The sequence below is a fragment of the Falco cherrug genome, chromosome 7 (assembly GCF_023634085.1).
Source record: "Falco cherrug isolate bFalChe1 chromosome 7, bFalChe1.pri, whole genome shotgun sequence".
In the NCBI taxonomy this organism is placed as follows: Eukaryota; Metazoa; Chordata; class Aves; order Falconiformes; family Falconidae; genus Falco; species Falco cherrug.
In genome coordinates this window covers 1,901,687-1,922,535 of record NC_073703.1, presented here as the reverse complement: position 1 = coordinate 1,922,535, position 20,849 = coordinate 1,901,687, and the positions used below count along the sequence as shown (strand labels likewise).

The 20,849-nt window shown below is 49.8% G+C and overlaps 1 long non-coding RNA gene across 5 annotated transcripts in view; it reads right to left on the bottom strand.

Annotated features, from left to right (window-relative positions):
• Positions 1-5,614: 5,614 nt before the first annotated feature.
• LOC114015409 (uncharacterized) overlaps positions 5,615-20,849 on the bottom strand; it is a 28,038-nt gene continuing 12,803 nt past the window's right edge. For 2 of the 5 annotated variants that reach the window (XR_008733310.1, XR_008733313.1), the window contains 5 exons: positions 17,731-19,243; positions 16,683-16,816; positions 16,566-16,597; positions 15,956-16,088; positions 5,615-15,386 (listed from right to left, as the gene is read on the bottom strand). This is a non-coding gene — a long non-coding RNA (uncharacterized LOC114015409). Of the gene's footprint in view, positions 15,387-15,955; positions 16,598-16,682; positions 16,817-17,730; positions 19,244-20,849 lie in introns of all 5 variants that reach the window. The other 3 variants (XR_008733314.1, XR_008733311.1, XR_008733312.1) reach the window with 3 other exon arrangements.

Genomic DNA, 20,849 nt, shown 5'->3' with positions numbered 1-20,849 from the left:
TTGTGCAAATAAATCCTGTCTTTGTTTTAAAACTTCTTTCAGCTGATGTCTTCTGCTTCTCACCTTGTGAAGAAGAGCAATCATTCCCTGCCGCTCAGGTTTTTATAGACCTCTGTCACCAACCCCATCCGTCATCCCTTCCCTGTGCCAATGAGAGTTGGCTTATTTAAGCTTTCCTCACACATAAGCAGTTCCACCCTGCTGGTCTCCCTCACACCCCTCACAACTGCTGCCTAAGGGGCTCCGACTCCCCCACAGCAGCTAGGAGCCATGAGACACACCTGAGAGGGGTGCAGGCACTGTGGTACACCTGGGTGGAACCTCTAAAAATAAAAATGTGATTCTTTCCACCTTAACCATCTCACATCCACTTAAGACCACTTTCAAGCAGCATTCAGACCCATGATCTGGAAGCCTGATGTCCTAAATTGCGTGTCTGCAGTCACTGAGCAACTCCTAACTACTCTGCCTGGTGAGTTCAGCTCAGCCGTTGTGCCCTCTGGTCTTCTGGTTCCCAGCAGCCATAAAATTTTAAGGGGAAAAAAAACATTAATAAGAATTTATAAGGGATTTCCAAGAAGCTCTTGTCTCCTTCTTGAGTGGGTCAAAGGTGGACCCTCAGAAACGAGCAGGGAAAGGAGGGGAGCTGTTCTTTGACCGAGCCAAGATCTCACTAAGCAAGATAGTCTTGAAAGACACTGAAGGCAGGGGAACTTTGTGAGGCAGAACAGGGCAGTGGGATGGAGGAGCCCCTTTGGGCAGCAAAGCCACCATCAGGCAAACAGCTGTTTAGCTTCTCTGACAGCATCTTCCAATGACCCATTCATCTTTTATGGATGGAGGGCTGCAAACTCTCCCTCTCTGTCCCCAGTTTTGTTCTTAAAAACTGTTCTATCAAAGAGATCTATGAAAGGCTCCGCTCCCAGCTGACAAGCTATCTATTTAAAGTTTATATGCCCGGGAACATTCACAAAGACTTATTAATGGGAAACTGCTGAAGGGAGCAAGCCCACATGCAGCCACTACACAAATATGTCTCCATTATCATTTAATGCTCCCCAGACTGGCGAAGCAGCACGTTCTCACTTCTCATCCCATCCTCTCCCTGCTTCAGTAATTGGGACTCATTCACCACCAGCAAGAGCAGGTAGCTCCGAGGGTCTGACAGAGTGGGACCAGATGGCACATGGAGGTCCACCTCACTGAGAGGGTGAAGCTGGACACAACCTGCCCCAGTGTCCCAGCTGCAATGACAAGAAGGAGCCTCCTCTAGGAGGTGCCTGCAGTGGATGGCTGCCATTGAGGACTGCATCTCCATCATGGACCACGTTGCTTCAGTCTGTGTGGAAGGAGAGTGGCGGCCATGGGAATGACAAAGTCACATCTCCTGGGGATCAAAGCAGCAGGCAAGTTTAAGATGAGACAAGATGAAACCATCTCCAACACATGCTGACAACTTAGAGTATTATAACCCTTTCTGCCGAGATCCCAGAAGACATATGGGGGGTCTGGGTGGAGAAGGAGGTTTGGGGTAGAAAGGGCTGGGGGCTTGCAGAGCCAGGGGCTCCCCGCTGCCCCAGGAGGCTGCTGCAGGGCGTCCTGCACCTCAAGGTCAAGGCCCACGGGGAAAGTCCAGGCACCTTGCTGCCATTGTGTGGCATGGGGAAGAAGAAAGCAGCAGAAAGGTTGAGTTGTGGCCCGTGCCTCCTCTCAGGGCTGCTTGCTGAGCTAATCACAAAGAAATGCCCTTGCTCTGGCAGCTCCACAAACCTAGAGAGGGTCCTTTCACCCCTTCTGAGCACTTGCTGCCTGGGGAAGACCACCTTCTCCAACACTGGCTTCATTCAAGCTAGGAAAAGAAAGAAATGAAATAAAAGTGTCCTTCCCAACCAACCCATATCAGCTAAGAAATGTGATTGCATTCATGTATGCGTGCCCTGGGTGGTGTTTTCCTCCAGGCATGCTGAGAAGCAGAGCATGACCTTGGCTTCTTGAAATCAAAGATTTATCAGCAAACGCCTGCAAAGCTCATCAAACCAGGCAAGGAGTGGAGCAGAGATGAATGGACAATAAGGGCATCACTCTTTCCTCTTCCCAACGCACATGTAAATAAATACAGGGTTTCCAGCCAGGCGATGACATATCAAATGTGGCCGATCCAAGGTAATTGCTTGTGCTTTTTCTGGCTTAAGATTTCCAGCCTTGGGGTTTTCCACCTGGAAGAAATGCCCCGCTCTTTTGATAAATACCTCTGGCCATGCAGCTGGTGTTTAGTTTGACAAGAAGACAAACCAATAAAGGTCTTGAAATGAGGAGCTAAAAAATGGATACTAAGCATGAGAAGAATTCCTTTGTGGTGAAGGACGGAAAATCCTGGGGCTGTGAAGCCCAGGTTGCTGAGACTGATGGAGATAGAACAACGTATGTTGGAGAGGGTCAGTAGGGAGCTGCCGGTCCCCCTATCTCTGACCACGACCTTATGCTGAGCTCCCTCCACAGACCAACATCACCAAGAACATTTCACCCTGACATCTCCATCACTCCTGCTTGCTGCAGGCTCTTCATTCCTGCATCACCCATGACCATTTCCAAGATGGTCCAAATGCCCCCGTGCCTATCTCCAAGCACCTGGTAGATGTTCTGAAGCAATGAGGCAGCAGAGACCGGAATTTCTGCTCTTATCCTTATTCAGACTTGCACCGCTGCTCTGAGCATTTCCATCTCAGAGGATGGAGCCACACACCTCTCCTGGCAGCAAGAGAGATGCTTTTGTAGGCAGACGAAAGCTCTGCTATAGGCAGGCAGTGCCTGAGGTGGTGCTTAAACCCATCTCTAAGCCTGTGAAGAGGCTATATAAATGGACAGCAATGCCAAACCTCCTTCTTCCCCCGCAGCCAGGTGGTAAAGGCCATCACAGCTAGAAAAAGGCATTCCCCAATGCCCACAAATCCAACTAATGCAGCAGCCTCACATATTGATCACCTGATGTGGCCAAATTAAGCAGCTGCTGGGAATTCCCACCTAAATTTACAGATGCTGCTTTGCGGCACATGGATTTTTGTGAGGACACAAAGGATGTCATTTTTGTTATCATTCCATTTGTTCATGATATTACTTCTTTTTAGAGGTCCAATAAATTTTTAAAAAAGCACTTTTATTGAGCCATTTCCTAATGAACAACGCTGCCAACTGGCTTCTTGAAAGAAGTCAAGGTAATATTGACACTTTATGTCAATGTAGTAAAAAGCAAAATAATGTTGTTAACTCCTCAAAGCTCACAGGTCCTAACCTGCGTGGAAATGCCTTGAGACACAAAGAATAGATCTACCATAAATATATTATCATGAGGCACTTAATACTGCATACCAGCACCTTCTATGGAGCCCAGGCTTGGATTTCGGTGGGAATTAGCCTTATATATAAGCTCAGCCCAGCATTTACTGCAAGGTTCCCCATCTATTGGGAAAGGTTTCTGCTGTCTCAGGCTCTGTGGACAGGTTGGGTGTTGTGTTGGGGCATCTCAGCCTGGAGGTCACTACAGGGAGAAGGGATCAGTGCTGGTTCTCACCTAAAGGCAACCTGAAGAAGCAAGCAGGCCTGGAGAAGGAGGGCCAGATTTCATGAGGACCAAAGGAAGAGATGCAAAATGGGGTCAGGCATAGCAAGCGCGGATCAAAAACCAGCAGGAGAGAGTGGAAAAGGAGAGTCAGAGAGGCAGACAGCCTTCCAATTTCGTTGCTTCACCTTGCAGCATCGCCGACAGACAGCCCATCTGGCTCAGCCCCCGGCGACGGGGCTGGGAGAAGATGCTCCAGTCCAGAAAAGCAGTCAGGGACTGGGAATAGACAAGAACAACTGTCCTCAGTTCGGCTTACGAGCTCAAAAATAGCCACCCACTGCAATTAAATCATTGGCAGGTTATTCACCAACATTGCAAGCCCAGCACAGACTCCTCGTTTGGAGGTTTCAGTCATTGGAAATAAGGTTTGTTCGGGGTGAGCTGGAAAATTACAGGGGGCAAGGAGACAAATCACACTGAGATCACCTATCCTGTTGTTTGCTCGGAGTGAATTACACTGGTTTAAATTCAGACATGAGGTTATACCCAGGACATATTTCCTAGATAAATAAGCCACTAGCCTTTTCTACTTGTAACCAGGCAACATGCAGACATGTGGGTGTAGGACGCCAATGAATGTTTATATTGGGTATTATAACCTTTATTTACTGTTGGACCGTCTCTATTCTCTCATTCTGAAGAAGAAAGGAAGGTTTATTGCCAAGCTGAGTGGATATGGACTCCTGCCTTATAGTCAAGCCCTACATGGGGAAAAAAAAAAAAAAAAAAAAAAAAGGTATTAGACCTCCATCCTTCCCCAAGCATCAGAACAAGGGTCCTGCCACAGCTCCTGGCATGGGGAGCAGCTCTTTAAACATTTAACATGCTAAAAATCAGCAGCGAGTGAGATGGAAAAATAAAAAAAAACCACCCCGAGCAGCTTAATTTTCAGCCTTTAGAGACATAGAGTCATTAAGCTTTCATGTCCACCCTTCACCGCCTCCCTGCCTGGCCCCGATCTGCTTTAGCAAACACACGGTCCCAAGGACCGGGGCCTGCTTTAAGGTGAGGGACGGAAGGTAGGGCACCAGCACCTGGACACGGGATACTGAAACACAGCATCCTCAGGGAAAGGTGGTTTCTAGGGTTAGTCTGTCCAGGATGACTTTCTTTCTGTGCCCAGAGATCTCCCTTCCACCAACCCTGCAAGACTGCCAGGGATACAGGGGACATCCCTGGTGGTATTAGAAAGGTAACCAGTATGGGCATATATATATATATATATATATATACACATATAAAATATATAAATGTATAAACAAAAATATAGTAAAAATTTATTAAATATATATATAACACATATCCTTTTCTATTTTAGTGAAGTTTTCTCAAAAGGATCTCATGGGAATGATTAATAATAAACTTCTTATGAAGCTAGACACTGCAATAATACAAAACATATCAAGGAAAAAAAATAATCTCCAGAATGGTTCAAATTAAGGTCCTGTACTTTTTTCCTCCCCCATGCCTTGTGTTATGCGGAAGCTGTCCCAAATTCCCCATTTCACCCAGGTTTCTGACACAGGACAGCAAATTCAGGCTTTCCCTTCTGTGGAGTAAACCCACATGAGATGAGCAGATATGTTTTCTGTAGGTTTACACCAACCAGCAGTGTGACCGGGTCACCCACGTGAAACAGGAACCCCCAAAGCCATGCTGCTGGCTGTCCTCTCTGCTCCACACCCCATCGATGCACGGCAGCCTTGGGCTTCTGTGCACTCGTACAACAAACCCAAGGTCATTTAAGCCCTTAACAAGGTGGGGGTCTCCTGTCCCCAGCACCCATGGGCATCCTGGCCCATGACAGAGAGCCTGAGAGGTGCAGAATGGTGCCCAAAGGGGAATGCATGCTGGATGCGGACTTTCAACATGCTGAGGTCCACCTCCACACACACCCCCCCACCCCACCCCCCAACCCCCCCACCCCCCCCCGACACTGTCCCTCCCTTTTACTCCATCTTAGTTAAAAAGCGTCTTTGGGGATTTTTCTCCACTCCAGGAAAAAAACCCCGAACAATTCCCATATGAGCAATTCCAAGCAAAACAAGGCCAAACTATCCAGCAAAATTTATTTCCAGATGAAGTGATGGCTTTATGGTAAACAAGGTGCCTCCAGCCCCTGGCGCAACCTGATCTCCAGGTCCCACCACGAGAAGGATGCTCCCCCCATCACTGCAGGGGTAACCCCCAGACACTATAGCAGGTACCAGCACCCCCACCTCTGCACAGCATCACTGCAAAACCCAGGTCTTGGCCATGCTGGGACCCACAAGGAGATACTCCTGTGCACAAGTATTCACCGTGGTCGGAAAGTGACACCCCCACTGCTCCTCCTGACCCAGCTGAGCCACCAAGCAGGTGTTAACCACCAGTCTCAAGCTGCTGACAGCCCACTATGGCATCCATGCAATAAATCCATAGATATAGTTGTATACTGAAGCATTAGTGAAGTCCTCAAGCTGCCCAGCTGGTGGGGACAATGCGCACCAGCTCACCCATGGTTCTTCCCTTTCCACAGCAGCACAGCTGCTCCGTGCCCTGGTGACACCACACTGGGATGACCACAGCATCAGGCTCCACACTTGGAAACGGCTGTCACATGTGTGCTGCCCCCATCTCATACCTGATTTTTTTGTGCAGCGTAGCAAGCCTGTAAACACGGGAATCCCTCCTGAAGCAGCAAACAGACAGGAGATGGAGATGCTGATGGCACCAGCAACAAATCCAGGGGAGGTTTCAGCATCTCCCAGTCAGATGGGTACTGCCATAGGATGCCCTCTTAGGGTGATGCCCTTCAAACAGATGATCCTCATGAACACCAATCAAGCATCTTTACATGCTGATGGGGAAGACCTGCCAGCCCAGCTACCCAGGGGGAGCATTTGGAGGATGGATAGGAACAAACCCATACTCAGAGGATCTCCTGGAGCCCTGCAGTCTCTGCAGGCAGGCTGGGGACAGCTAGGGTGGAGATCATGTACCCAATGCATTTATAGCAGCTTTAAGGGGTTTAATTTTGTACCACCTTGACTCAAAATTTTGGTTCATTTCTTCGCCTGCTGTTTATCCACTTTAAATATGTTTGGTCTGCTTCTGCAGAGACCTTTCTGGGACACTTTCCAACCTTCTGTCTCTGTTTATCTTGCACCCTTGATAGAGAAAGGGAAAAGAAACCACAACCCAACCTCCAGGCAGGCAATCTGGTCTCTTCACTGCACACCGCTTCTTCCTTCCCTTTCTTGCTGACCTGCTCTTGTCTTTATTCCCCCTCCCCTCCCCTTTGTCCCTTAATCTGCTCTAATAGAAACTAGTCTTTGGGAGACTGAGGGAAGAGATGGATTCATTTTGCTGCAGCCCTGAAAGACAATCTACCTGTCTTTAGTCCACTTAGATGTACTGCTTGACCTCTGCGGCATCCTCTGCCCAATTAATATTAGGCTAAAAATTGCTGTGTGTGCGTATTTGGAAAAAAATAAGTAGCATTTTTTTGTAGGAAGGATTTGCTTTCAGCCAGGGATGCAAATTAGGGTGGTGATGCAGGGAGAGAAACTGCTTTATGCTCGGACCAATTGTTTTTTCCCCCTGTTGTTTCTGACAGTCCAGAGATCAAACTTCTTCCAGTTCTTCCAAATTCCATGATTTTTTTTGGATGTCAAAATGGGTTTGCTGCAAGAAGTTGATGTCTCCCTTCAAAGCGTTCAAGAACAAGTGAAAAAAAAAAATCCCTTTTTTTCGAAAAGGAAATGTCAAAATAATGGACATTGATGAGCACAAGACACTCTGCTCCTGGGTGTTTCCATCCCAAGGGTGCAGCTCACCAGCAAGCTGCAAAGCTCGAGGGTGCCCAAGGACCCCAAAAACACTGGGTAGGGAGCAGGGCAGCAGACCCCAGCCCACAGTGGTGGGTCACAGGCTGTTTGCCTTCCTTCAGAGGCTGTTTTCCATCTGATAGCTCTGCAGAGAGATGCAAAAAACAGAGCAGAGTCTTGCCAAAGTCTGTCTGGGAAGGGATGGAGCCATGTGCCAGGCGGCGAGGGGGGGACCGTCTCACCAAGGGGACATCCCATTTTGGGGATAGGGACTATAAGTAATCCCCAAAACAAGAGGAACTAACTTATTTATGCTTGAATTTAATACTTCAAAAGCAATCGCCCTGCAAATTCACAGGGTGGGCAGCCCCGTGCAGAGGAAGAGCTCTGGGGGCTGCAGCAATGCCCTGAGGGGTCACAGGGGCATCTCTTACCACCGGCAGCTGCCTGCGCCTCTGCCCAGGGAATTGCCCAGAGCTGGGGACTTGCAGAGCTGTTCCCACTCCTGCCTATCCCGCTTCTTCCCTGGGCACAGAGCTAAACCAGAGCCTCTTGGGCTGGCATGGCAGAGGGGAGCAGGAGAGGGGAAATAGCAACACAAAGAAGACAGGGGGATAAATAGCATCAAAGGAGCACAAATAACATCGCCCAGGCCACCAGGTACAGGGGACAGGGAGGGTTTCCACCTTGGCGTGTCCCTCAGGGACATCAGAGGCACAGGGTGACACAGGGAGGTGGGGCAGCTCCATCCCTCAGGGATTATTCAGAGGCAACTCACAACATCACCCCAGGATGAAGCAGCAGCTCATGGTGAAACCTCCATTGACCAAGGGAGCTCCCAGCAACCTGTCCCGACAGGGGGTAAACACCTCCTCTACTTGCATGACCCCCTGCTGCCTAAACACCTCCCTCTCTCCACTCCTTGTTATCTAATTTATTGAAGTAATTAAGCTGAGCCTGAAGGAACTGCTGCTTTGGTACTGGGAGGGACCCTGGGTGATAAAACAGGCTCAGAGACAAGAAGCTTATGAAGTACAATGCTCAAAGCTAAGTTGCCTTCTGTAGGGTTCAGAGTGAACAACTTATGCCATCACAAAAAAAAAAAAAAAAATCTCCAGGAAAAGGGGTGCCATATCCCAAAATGAAGATGTCTCTTAGCTTAGCACTGCTGGAATGCATTTTAGGTCCTGTAGGAAATTCCAAAAGGGAATTTAATTTTGATAAATAACAACATTCCACTGGGATAACATCTGAACAGTGTAATGCAACATATAATATGAAGCTCACATATAAGTGAAACCAGTAGAAAAGTCCTTATGAAATTGAAGTGATAACATCTCAATGAAACATTCTGCCTATCAAAGTGAAATGAGATTGAAAAGATCCATTACAACACTTGCAATAATGGGATTGGGGTTTTTTTTAGTATTCATATGCTTCTAGGAATTTTTCCAGTTCAATAAAACTGCATGTTCTGCAAGAAAACTCCTGTAGCAGCAACACTGCAGAGTTCCCCTTGGGGAGATTCCCTGAATATCCTAGAGGCTTAGGGATTATTTTCATTCCTCCAGGGAGTACTGGCACAGCCAGCCTGGCACAGCCCTGGCACTGGTGAGGGATTCATCAGCTCATCCCAGGGCCACAGCCTCCTTCCCCACCCCAGGGCTCCCCAGCTGGGCCAGGCATGCTGGGCTTCACTGCCCTGGAGAAAGAAAAGTGAGAGGGGGAATATATATCCCAAGAGCCCTCCCAGAAACAGGGAGGAAAGTGGGATTTTTGAGAAGAGGCAAGAGATTTTCTGGGTGCAGACATGGGCAGGAGAGATGCTGGGCTGTGCTGAGCCCATGCCTATAGCTCCCTTTTGTCCATCTGTCCATCGTCATGGCCTCATCAGGTCTGTTATGGCAGTGGGAAGCCCTCCCTAGGGACAAACACAGAGAAAAGAAATACATCCATCCAAATGCATCTGGCCAGTGGACATGTGGCACCAGCTCACCAAGATGCCCCCCAGCTGGTGATGCTCCTCTGCCTGCCAAGTGGTCCCCACTGCTTGAGCACACCGTAATTTATCCAAGCTCCAAGGGCATGGAAAGAAGGGGGGAACAAAAAGAGTGAGAAATCCCTGATGTATTTATTAAAGATCATTTTGGTCATAGCAGAAAATTGCTGGCAGCTCCAGCCCCATCATCTCAGCAGCTGCCATGTGGCCTCCAACCCTTCCCTGCTGGAAGCCAGCCTGGAAATGAGCTGGCCTCAGTACCAGAGTCCTACCCAAAGGATGGGAGATTTGTTCCTTGAAATCAAACCCAGTGAATATCCTGCCTGACTTTACATGGGGAAATTGATGCACACAGGGTGTCCCAGACAGGGAGCAGAGTCCTTCGGGGCCAGCCTGAGCTTGCACAGCTATCCTCAAGGGCATCAGGGTCCTCTGGCAGGGCGAGGACATGCTGGAGGAACAAGAGAAAAAACAGCATGCCTAGTGCAATTGTACCAGCCTGGAAACATGGAGGAAGCATCATCTGGTGCATGGTCCCTGCAAACGAGCACAGCAACAAGAGCCAAGGTGGGAGAGGATCGCCTCTTCCATCCTCACCATCTGTCCAGCCCGACCTTCCGCTGCACCCCACCAGAGAAGAAACCAGCAGCCAGAGCTCAAGTGATGCCCAAATGCTTCCCAATGCTTCAAGGCATCACACTCATCAAAGACAAATGACCTGGATGGCTGCAAAATTGTTATGCAAATGGTCAAGCCAGAGCTGCCAGCCTCCCATTGGCGCCCGGGCAGAGGGAAGGGTTGGGGTACATCTGCCTGGGCTAAGCCCCTGGTCTCCATGGTGGCATGGTGGCTCCCCATGGGAGCCTTGTAGCTGGCTCGGCGCTAACCAGCGTGGGCAGCATCACCGTCCTGCTTCATCCCCAGCACCTGTCAACATCATCAGCAGCACTGGCAATGCGGCAAGATGCCACAACCCAGCTGGAGCTGTGTCCCCTGCCCCTCAGCCACCAAACTCCCCCTCTGCTCCCTGGCTCCATCAGCCAAGGGTGGCCCTGGGGAAGGGGCACCTTGTAGACCCAACCTGTGCTCTGCCATCCTGCTCCTGCCCTGGAGCCCCAGCCAGGGGACATGCTGGCCGGTGTGCAGCAGGACAGATGCCCTGAGCCTGTAGCACCGGCACTGTCAAGGTAAGTCTCACGCAGATGGTGCAGTGAACCATCTCCCAGCAGGAAACCTTCGTCTTTCATCAGACCAGCTCCCAGGGATGACTTTCAAAGGAAAAGCGAGCCTACACCACAGAATTCAAGATCCCTCTTTCACAGTAGGAGACACGACAGTCTCCCTCCCTCTCCCTGCCTTCCTCCTTCACCTCCACCTCGCTAAAACAAAATTTAAAAGTCACGGCGTGCCAGCCTGCTATCCCAAGGGGGAGGTGAGGAGCAATTTCCTCTCCTTCGCACACTTCAAAGGTGCTCGTGATCTGAGAGCGTCTCCCTCTGGTTCCCTTCCCCTGCAGCTTGTTTCCTTGTCTGGCAGGCTCTGTACTCCCAGCTCCTCTTGCTCTCTCCCTCACCCACGTAGCTGGAAGAGAGCTGCACACGAATGGCAGCTCCGTTCAGCTTTCAGAGGCGCCAGGTTAGCAACCCTTAAGGACTTTCCTTTAATTTTTCTCCATTTTTTCTCTTTTTTTGAGCTTCTTCCCCTCCTGTTAACTCATTTCAGCTCCAACAGGCTGGACGTGTGCCTAGCTAATGCCTGGAGAAGACGAATCCCTGCTGGGTACCACATAAATGGTGGATCCTTTATGATTTGTCATAGGAGCATATGGATTCAGGCTTCAGTCTCCACCTGTTTCTGCAAGGAGACCACATCCCGTTCCCCAAGGACCGGATGAGGCCCAAGGTCAGGCAGGGACGTCATTGCACGCCGACCCCAAGAAGATGCACTGAAGCTGGAGGTGAAGCAGAACATCTCCCTAGGGCCCTATCCCCCAACATCACAGGAGAACCAGTTCAGATCTACCTCACAGAGGGGATCTAACAAAGAGACAAACTTGGATGTCCCACACCCAGAAGGCAGTTTGGAGTGAGGTGCACCTTGGGGGCAAGTTTGGGCTGAGGACAAGTGATTGCTCCTCAGACTGCTCTCATGCCCTGGAGCCCAACCAGCAGGAAACTTTACTTATATGTTTGTGGTCATTTTTGAGTCCAAATTGGATGAAATGGAAACGGTGAAAAAACAGTGGTCCACCGTCTGACAAAACTGCTTCTCCTATTTCTTCTGGCAGGGGGATAACGGGTGCAGGCGCAGCCCAGGGAGGGGGACCGCCTCAAAGAACCCCAGCATGGGCAGCCCATGACTTTCTAAAGAGTGCCCTCCTTGCTGGCACAGGTTTCTGGCAGAGGGATGAAATATTTGACAAAAGGTGCATTCCAGCATCAACAGGGCTATTAATCAGCTTGCAGAGAAACTAAATCCTTTCCTGGTGGCAGGAGGGAGGTATGTGTCCTACCACCCTGGGGAAGACTGATGGGAGAGGAAACCACCCAAAACTAGTGGGATCAGAACAAGTTTGGTTCCCCAGCTCATCCTGGAATTTCCTTCTATGTCAGGACCGAACAACTTGTCCTGCCGCTGTCTTTCATCCCTCCAGACTGTGTTAACCAATGGACTAGGTTAAATCTCGTGCATTAACTGAAAAAGGTAGGAATCAAAAAGCCAAATAAATCATAGATGCAGATTGATTTATATGGTCTAAATAAAGCCTTTAAAATGGAGACATTATCCACTGGAAACTCTTAATGAAAAGTTAGCAATGTTCTCAGAAGCAGAAATATTCTCAGCATGAAGGCAGGACATCTATTAAAGCCAGTAAAATTAGATGAATGGCGCTCAAAGCTAGTGATTTTTAATACACCAGTTGGACACTGTGAATTTAAGGTAATGCCATTTGGAATTAGTTCTGCTCCCAAGGTATTTCAAAGAGTAATTTAGCAGATATTTGAGGGATTAGGAGGTGCTGAAGTTACAGCAGATGATATTTTAATTTGGACTGTGGAACCTCAACGAACGTCATGAAAGACAGAGGTGACTTCTGCAGACAAGTGAGAGGAAGAAAGTCATATCTGCATGTTTAAGAAGTTCAGATGCCATGGGTATAATTGGCCTCAGGTGAATCGTGTTAGCTGTGGTGTTCTCCAGAATAAACGCCAAGTGACTGATGAAATGACCTTCAAAACTATTTGAACACCAAGGCCAAGATGCTGTAAGTCAGCAGTCAGCAAGCTGGGCACTGAAGACTTCTGGAAAGGTGCCCTTCATGTGCTGCCCAAATAGCCTTTGGAGATTCAGCTACTGGAAACTCTCTGCCAAGGCTGCTTCAGCCTCTCTTCCCGAGATCTCCTCAACCCTGATGGGCACATTGAGCCATGACGTGATTTCTAAATCCAAACATGTTTCTTAGAGGCATTAAGATTAAAAAATGAGTCATAAATTTAAAAGGTCAGTGGGAAGAAGCTGGAGAAACCACTTGCAATAAGACATGTGCCCATGCTGGTGTCCCCATAGAGTGTCCTTAAAGCAACCTCCAAAACATAAATGAGCTGAACGGCATTGGAGGGCTCTCAGCTGCTATGGAAATACTCCATGCCATTATATGTGAGGTTCCCATTAAAAGAAAAGCTTTAATAAGTCTAAACTTTAACATTTCCAATAACCATTCACCCTCCACGGAGCCACTGAGCCATGTCACCTACCTGAGAGCCCAGGGCTGAAGACAGCCATGGCCACCTCCAACCCACCTGGCTGGAGGGCTGTAGAGAGCATCAGCAGGGACAGGGGACAAGCCCCACAGGAAGACTGAAATGTCCCCACTGAGCAGTGACACTAACAGCTGCTGTTTTTCTTTTGCTGCTTACCAAAAAAAGAAAGAAAAAGGAGAAAAAAAAGTATTTGCCCTGTTTATAATATTGCTCTGGATCAACATATTAATTATTGATACAACTAGAGATGAAAACAGTCTCCAGACACCTCCCATTGCATCAAACTCATGTGAGAGGTTTCTATACATCAAAATCTTAGGAAGGAAACGGCTTAAGAGCAACTCTTCGGGTGGAGAAAGCAAAGGGAGCAGGCAGACCACCCTGCCAGGAGAGCAGTCCCAATGCCCAAACCAACTTCAGGAGCAACAGAGCAAGGAGCTGCTCCTCTGAGACTGACCGCGGGACACGACTTTGAGGGAGGGGTGAAACGACCCTCTCCATGGGCACATGCAAATTAATATGGGGGGTTGAAGGTGACGATATAGATACAGGCTCCCGATGGCTGCAGTAAATCGGCTCTGCAGCAGGTGTCCCAGAACCAGGCAGGGTGCTGCTCCGAGAGAGGCTGGCTATGAATTAATAATTCACGCTCAAATGCTGAGCCACACGCCTTGATGCGAGTTTGCAGCCTCCCTCCCTGAGCCAGGTGGGACGGACAACCTGGTGCCACCCTGGCCACCACACCTCCTCCTTGGAGAGGTGCCTGGGCTGGGAAAAGAAGGAAAACCTCCCATGGCAAATAGGAAAAAAACCCCAACAACTCATTTTTAAGCCAGGGGGGCACTGCGGTAGGGGGATCTAGTGTTTCCTCCCAGAGTCACTCAGACAAGGAGGGGAAGCAAGGAACACCGATCCTGACAGAAACTCCAGGGAAGGAGCAGGGAGACATTGCTCCATGGCACAATTACCCACACTGGACTGCAGCCAGGACGCAGCCCAATACCAGCACCGGGTCCAGCTGTGCAGCTTCATTACAGCTGGAGCACAGCCGTGGCATTTCGCTCATCCCTTCCTTTGAGGGCAATGAAAGGCCAATTTGAGCAGTGGGGTGAGAAAGTGCCAGAGCAATTCTCATGCTCGAGAGCAGCCGTGCCATAGTAGTTGGACGGGAAGGGCCCACACCACAGGAGCTCTCTGCTCACCATCGTGTGACTGGGGCTGCTGCTCCCTCCTGCCTGCACATCCCCCGGTGCAGCAGACCCCAAGCATCAGTGGTGATGAGGCTCATCCCAGACCAGCTTTGTGGTGGTGGTGGGAAGGGGGGCCACATCACCCCAGGATGGCTGTGCAGGGGGCACAGGGATACCTTATCTGTCTGTTAAGCTTAAGAGCATGCCACCAGCAAAGCAGACAAGAAATGTTTTGTTTTCCACAGTACAGTTGGAGAACTGAGCACGCATGGGTGTCGCAGCTCATGCCGCAAGGAACGAGGCAGGCAGAAGATGTGCTGTTTTGTCTTGTCCATTCAGAGGCAGCAGCCCACGTGCTGCTCTGATACCCAGCCACCCTCTCCCCAGGGACAAGATGCCTCAGTTTCCTTTCATCACTGGTGATGGGGAGGCAGGCAGAGCACACTGCAGTCAGGTGCTGCCCTCGTTCCACTGACTCCCAGTGGGGCTGGATTGGATCCTGTTATCCCACCTCTTGTGAGATCTTTACCCAATCCTTGGTGCCTCCAGATCTAGATACTGCAGCCCCATGAGTCCAAACCTTCCTTTGTCACCTGGAAACAAACCAGCTCGCATTTAGTAAATGCAGCCAAAAAAATTGTGAAAATAGGTAGACAACTCCAAGGCATCCAATCGGTTTTGGTAGTTACCTCCCAGGGTCTGAGAGGCATTTTTCAGTGCTTGGGGTGGCCAGGCTTTCTCGTTTGCCTCCAGCTGCAGAACTCTGGACAAAAACTGTCCAAACTTTTCTGATGGATGTTGGCGAAGTGCTTGTAACCATTGAAGTGATGAAGGGCTTCTTATGGTCATTCAAGAGGCTCCCTGAATCTGGGGTGGCATGCTCACTCCAGAGAGGGGTTGTCTTTGCAACTGCATGGGGCTGGCCAGGAGGTCTCACCACTTTCTCGGAGAGGAGGTGGCATCTGCCCATGGCTGTAAGACCGGTGGGTCCATCAGCTGTGAAGGGATCTGACACCACCGAACCACCAAGGACCAAGGGAGGAAACCAGAAGCAGAGGGGGAAGGTTAAGTAAGATTAAGTAAGGGAAGAAAGGCAAAGGTGTCTTCCCCATGGTGTGAAGCTTTTCAGTTGAGATTTTCATTAGAAAGGGCTCCTGCACCCTGAGGACCTCCAAGCAGAGGGCCCATGTGGGGAGGATCTCCATGAGATTGAGAAGAGGCTTCCTCCTGCAAAGAGCTCTCCCGCATACAAGCAAAGAGCTTTGCAGGGAGGAGCTGTATGGGGGCAGGGGAAGCAACTGGGGAAGGACATGCCACAAGGGGAGATGTCCTCCTGTGAGGGTCCCCCTCGGTGCAAGCAAGGCTGCAGGCACAGCCTTGCACATAGGAGCAACCAGCTTGGCTGGCTCCTCCCAGGTTGCAGCCTTGATCATGAGGACCTGGAGACCCTCCTTTTCTTTCCAACCAACTCTATGAAAGACATAATTACCTCCCCGCCCGCCCCCCACCCAAAACCCCCAAAAAACCAAACCACCAAACAACCAAACCAACCCCAAAGCTAAAAGACCTGAACTCACCCAGACATCCAGGTTTCCCCTGCAACCTCACCCAGTGGCCTTGGCCAAAGGGACACAGGCAGGTTTGGGTGACTGGTGCTTGGCTACGGGCTGTTTTTATCTAATGGTGCTGAGGATGACTGCAGGATACCTCCTGACAGAAGAAAGGTTTAATCAGCCTCATTCCACCAAAAAGCCCAGGTCCCATGCTAATTCACAGGGGACTCTCTACCTTCGGGGTTTGTACCATCACTGAATCTTTAATAGCTTGTCCTCACCCAACCTAACTTTTTTTTATCCCAGTCTGGAAGCTTCCTCTCCTGCTCATCAGCAAATCAAATTTCCTAATAGCAAAGTGAAATAACCTGAGAAGTAATGGAAAAAAGGTAAGGATTAAGTTTTCCCAGGGACCTTGATCTCTTTTATCATCTCATTGTCTTCAGAGGGGTGGTTTTCTTTCAATCTAATTATCTAGTGGATATTTGTTGCTGGCTCTCTTATGCACCCTGGCTTCCATCAAAACAAAAAACAAATTAAAAAAACCAACAAAAAAATAATCCCCTGTTATTGTTTTTTGATGAGAAATTCATGCCAATAACTTACCTACGGGAAATAATTTCAGTGACTTTACCTTGCTTTCCTGTGAGGTGTCCCACGGGAGCTCTGCAATGGAAGAAATGGCCATGAGGAAGAGACAGCTGTTGATAAGTAGAAAGGGATATGCATGCCCAACCGCTTCCTGACGGACCTGACCTGGGTGTTCAACAGCTGCAATCCACGTGAGGCTTTCCATGGCTGCTGGGCACTTTTGGGGAGGACTTCCAGTAAGCAGGGTCCAGACAAACTCCTTCTGCACTTGGCCATGAAATGGAGAGGGGACAACTGTAAAAAAGGGGAAGGATCGCTGAAGGCACGAGGAGGGTATCAGGGAAGAGTTGCCTGGGACCATGGAGGGAGCAACAGTGCAAGACGATGACGCTGCAGCAAGATGTGAAGGGGACAAGATTGGAGGTATCTGCCCTTGAGAAAGGAGATGGGGACCCCAACACAGGAGATGAGGGTATGCATGGCCAGAGACAAGGCAGGCCAAGAGATGGTCCTGCTGGAGAAGGTGGACCCAGGTGGAAAGCAATGGGAAGGGGCAGCCATGGTGTCCTGTCCTGTCCTGCCCAGGGATTTAGAGGCAGCAGCGTATAATTACGTGGCTGAGTTTCCCCCTCCAGGAAAAGCTCAACATCTCTCCTCAAGCCTGACAGTATCAGGGTGATGCAGGTAAACTAGGGACGTATTCGATTGTCTGTAGGAAACACTGAGTTTCTCTCTCAGGTGGTACCATGATTCAGGCAACCGGGGATTTCAGAAAAAAACACCAGGATCACAAAAATATAGGAGGAAGGGGAAACCTCCAGACACAAACACCCTGCAGAGCTTATCCCCCTTGAACCGAGCTCCTTTACTGTCCCAGTGCAGCATGTGTGAGAGCATCCATATCATGAGAACACCAAGGTACCTCCTGGTGGGTTAATTTGCACTCACCTCACGCTGATCAAGTGGAGGAGAAGAAGCCCTCTTTTGTTTTTCTGTCTCCCAAAGGCTCGAATAATTGCCATCAGTGCCAGCCATCTTCTACATGACCAACACAATACCAGCAACATACCCAAGAGGTGCTCCATCACTGAACTTATTAGAGGAGGAAGGGGCGTCTTCTCTTCTTGATGGCTACTTGTTGCTAATTTTAATACAATAACTAGACACTAGTGTGTTAAATCAAACATATTAGTGCCTTTTGACCATACCTGTGGCTTTTGGAGATGAGCCTCTTGCACTCAAGCCCTCTCTCCCTGGCATGAGGAGCAAAGCAGGCTTCTTGGAGAACTAAATTTAAGCAGCATCACCTGCAAAGGTGGAAAGAGTGTTGAGTGTCTGTGTCCAAAGAAGGCACCTGGTGCTTGGAACGGGTTGATTCACCCTCCCCAGAAGGAAGGAGCGCTGAGCTGGACTAGCAGAGGAGACAGTGTCCTGCTCCAGGCTGAACATGCTGGCATCAGGAATGTTAAACATCAGCAGGATGGGGGGGACAAGACCTCAGCACAAAACCAAGATACGCTGAGAATAAAATTAATCAAGGGCACCACAGGATGTGGTGTGAAAAAATTATTTAACTGCCTGTCCACCAATCCCTGCAGCCTGGTAATGCACAAACAGCCCTGAGCTGCTCATTTATAAATGAGCATTTGACCCGGTCAGCGCTGCTGAGAGGTGGTGGGAAGCCGTACCTGCCAGGAATGCCAAGCTGGCTCTGAGTTGTACTGGCAGAAGTGAAAGATGGAGAAGGGACATGGCTTGAAAGCAACCCAACTTGATGTTTGCAACTCCAATGATAGCCTGGAGAGAAGGGCTTATTCCTTCCCCAGGACCATGAAGGCCCAGTGACATCTCCCCAGGGCTTCACACACTTCCTTGTCACCAGTGTTCCTTCATCACAGTCCATTGCAGGGATGTGCTCCAGCTCCACATCACATCCCCAAATGCCTAACATGCATAATCAATCAAATCCCTTGCTACTGACACATTTTCTTAAAATATTCTGTTCAAGAAGAGTGGTGGCTGTGGTTAGGAAAAGCTGTAGCATGCAACAAGTAGAGTAAGAAACAGAAATAGTCCAAACCCCAAAATTTATTTGAAGATGGAAAGCACGGAAGCGATCTTATAATTAGATTGATGGTGGTTCATAAGGGCAAGAGAGATAATGCAGAAGGGAAAGGCATAGATTTATATTGAAAGATATTCCAGATAAACAGGAGACAGATAGATGAATAGACATAAGTGGATTAGATAAATAGACTGTAGGAAGGGGAAGGGAAAAAAAAAAAGAACGAATATATGGAGAGCTTTATTTCCCAAATAAATCCTGATTTCCCATTTCAGCCTTTGGTTTGCAGACATAAAACACACCTCCTTTGACAGATGGGTGAGAGAAATGATAAAAACTTCCTCACCTGTTCTCAGCCTGAGGCAATCAGGCTTCCAAGGCAACGTTCACTCCTGACCCGCAGGGAGCTCCGAGCACGCCCCTAACTCCAAAGCCCCCCCAAACCAGAGCAAACACTGCTGCTTCCCCCTGATAGGCATCCCATGAGGAGAGGTGCTGGAGCTCCAGGGTGTGCAGGGAAAGGGGTCTCTCCATCCTCCATTTGACCTGGACAAGGGGCCACCCGTACATGTGCTCTGTCCTGGAGACAGTACCATCCCTGCTGAACACCTGTAAGGCCACGGATGGTGGGCTTCCCATCTGCTGCTGCTTCATTCCTAGGCCAGGGGAAAAGGAATAAAGGAAGGTAATTTGCTTGTAAAAGGTGGAAACATTATAGGAAGATGAAAATCCTATTTGATGTCATGATTTAGCCTATTTTCTTGCTAGTACATTCTATCCATCACGTTCACTGCTCTCAGGAAGAAGAGATGGGGCTCAGCAGGCCTCTGAGATGCCTTCAACCTTTGCTGGCACCATTTCTGTGCTCACCAGGAGTGGAAGTCTCACTGGAGCCCCAGAGACTACTCAAGTTGTGGCTCAGTCTTGCACGAAGCTGAGGGTAAGAGCCCTCCCAGCCCGGCAAAGCTCGGGATGATGGGGAGAGCGAGGACATGTTGTGGCTGTCACAGACCTCTCACAGCGTGTGTGAGGGGCAACAGCCACAAAGGAGAAAACACCTTCCTGCTTAAAACAGGTGGAGAGAGACAAAACCCAGGAAGAGATGGATGGGTAGAGAGCAGGGTTTGGGGACCATGTGCCCAGTGGGTGCCATCACCCTGCCACAAGCCAGGTGTGCAGCATACAAGCATGCAGCTTTTGGCATCAGCTCAAGCAAAACCACCTCGAGTCATGTTGCATATGCTAGAGGGCTGGAGCACACACATGTATCTGGAGGGGAAAAAATTCCTTTTTTCCTAACACAAGCCTTGAGGGATAAAGCGAGCACAAGCTGCTTCAGGCGGGGCACAACCAGCTCAGGGACCATCACTGAGATCAAGGGGTCTGCAAAGGAAGAGTTATTGAGAGATACCAGGCAACAAAATCTATCAGGAGTGATGGATAGACAGTCTGGGGAGGGTTCAGACGTGTGCTGCAGGGTTTCTGATCTGCATGTGAGATGTGAGGTGCAATGGGGGAGGGTCCCTGAAAGCACTCACTACCTTGGGGGCTTTGCTGGCACTGCTGGCACAGGAGCGCAGCTTCTGAAAGAGACCCCAAGGCTTAACCATCACAGCAAAAAATTAAATCCTGCCTCCCCACTCAAAATCACCTGCGAGGGATTTAGTCTAAATATATCTCCTCCATCACAGCTTGTACTTCGAGCGGTGCATTAATATGAGCAGCGGGACGCTGGTGGAGGTGGGCGGGGGGAGACATGGGCTGGAGCATTGCGGGCAGCCACGGGCTGTCCCCAGAATCCCCACAGGACCCCCCCTCCAGGGGAGAGATGGAGTGCAGGGGACATCAGCGCAGGAGGCGGGGGGGAGAATGGGAGAGAGCAGGCGTGGGGGTTCTGGAGCACAGGAGGGGGTGTCAGTGTGGAGCTGGAGGTATATTTAGGCGCTTGGGGGTGGGAAGGGAGAGGGGTGTGCAGCGGGGGCGGCTGTGTGTGAGTCATGGCCCGTGACGGTATGTATGTGAGCTGGGGAGGGGAGGGGGGGTGGAAAGCTGGGGATGTCCCCTGGGTGGGTGATACCTGGGCAGGGGGGTGTGAGCATCCTAGGCAGATGCACCGGGCATCCCTCCAGGACAGGATTGTTCTGGTGAGCCAGAGCCACTATCACCCCGTGGTCCCTCTCTGCCAGGCCATGCAGGGAATGGGGCAGGGACTAGAGCATCTGTGATCCGTGCTTCTCACAGACAGTGATCCCCATTTATTCC